The sequence below is a fragment of the Pelobates fuscus genome, chromosome 3 (assembly GCF_036172605.1).
Source record: "Pelobates fuscus isolate aPelFus1 chromosome 3, aPelFus1.pri, whole genome shotgun sequence".
Lineage (NCBI taxonomy): Eukaryota > Metazoa > Chordata > Amphibia > Anura > Pelobatidae > Pelobates > Pelobates fuscus.
In genome coordinates this window covers 171,172,006-171,173,851 of record NC_086319.1, presented here as the reverse complement: position 1 = coordinate 171,173,851, position 1,846 = coordinate 171,172,006, and positions in this window count along the sequence as shown.

Sequence of the window (1,846 nt, the reverse complement as noted above, 5' to 3'; positions counted from 1 at the left end):
TTGGGCTAATATCTGTTAATTATTAAGAAAATAAACATTTTAGCTTTGTTTCCAAAGTGCATTCCTATGTAATGTGAAAATATCTCTACTTTTATATAAACACGTTTTTCAGGTTTCTGAAAAAAGTCATGAGTTTGAATTTTAAAAATAATACTAATACAGATTCCAGTTGGTGGAACTTGTGAAACCGCTATATGGTCTTGCCCACCGTGCTGCAGCTCAGTTTCAGGGTCTTGGCAATCTTCTTATAGCCATCTTTATGTAGAGCAACAATTCTTTTTTTTTTTTTTTTTTAGATCCTCAAACAGTTCTTTGCCATGAGGTGCCATGCTGAACTTCCAGTGACCAGTATGAGAGAGCAATTACACCAAATTTAACACACCTGCTCCCCATTAACACCTAAGACCTTCTAACACTGAGTCACATGACACCGGGGAGGGAAAATGGCTAATTGGGCCCAATTTGGACATTTCCACTTAGGGATGTACTCACTTTTGTTGCCAACGGTTTAGACATTAATGGCTGTGTGACAAATTTACACTGTTATACAGGCTGTACACTTACTACAGGCTGTAAAAGATATAAAATATTTACAAAAATGTGAGGGGTGTATTCACTTTTGTGAGATACTGTATATGAGGAGATGCTAATTGGTGCAGCATTTTGCCTTGCATGTTCAATAGTCTCCCAATGTTTTCCTATGGGAAAGTTTTGGACTGAATGAGATCATCAAGATTGGTGATCTCAGCCATGAAGGCGGCACCAGCCGCAGTGTGACTGGCAATGCGATGGTGAAAACATGAGTAAAATCCCATTTTCAATTTAATTTGAGGGAGATCAGTCATCTAAACAGGTAGTTTAATACTATACAAAGGAGGAAATAAGGTTGCACCAAAACAGTATAGACCATGTATAGGTACAAATAATAAGAAGCAAAAAAAGGACCAATATATGAATAATACAATAAAAGTTCCAATAAAACTTGCCAGTAGATATAGCCTCAAATCTGTCCAGAAATATTCTTCTAAAAAAGTGTCAGATCTGGGTATTCGTTAAATCTGTATGTAAAAAGAAAAGACTAATAGTGCAATATAAAAAAAATAAGCTTCTAACTATGGTAAAATTATGTGTGTTTTTTTTGCACTTAATCGTAACAAGCAGTCCCTGCCAATGGGAACTTATTCACAATACTGTTAAAACACCAATTATAAATTAAAAAGAAAAATGTCAATTACACAATTATGATGTCATTTAGGTGCCAATTTCAAATCTGTCATGTTCGTATTTCATATGAAAAAAAACCTTCCCTGCCAAGACTTTATCTCCATTTGATAACGCCTTGTTGGTGAAACGCATTGTGGATATTTTATATTGTTTTAATAAAGGTATTTTGGTACTTCCATCTGTGAGTGTGCCATTTTACTTTTTTTTTTATCTATTCTTTTCTTTTCTACCTGGCTTCCAATTTTTTTTTTAAATTAATTTTATATTGCATAAATATACAAACAGTACAATGTATTACATCCAACATACATCCTTATTAAACATTACATATACTTAACCAACATTACATAAGCGTCTGAGAGGACTTTCCCTAAGCTGGATTCTCAGAGAGTGATTTAATTATCATTTTTAAATTTGTGTGATAATATAGGCGTATTATAATTGTATTATAAAAGTGCTAGTGCTTTTTGAAGACATTGTTCCCTTATTTTGTTTTTGGAAGATGAATTATTTATCCAACCCATGCCATTTTCCATTTTTAATTGATAAATAATTTGTTCTTTCCACTGAGAGTATTGTATTTCATGTTGTTGTTTCCAATCTCTTGCTATTAAAATTGTAA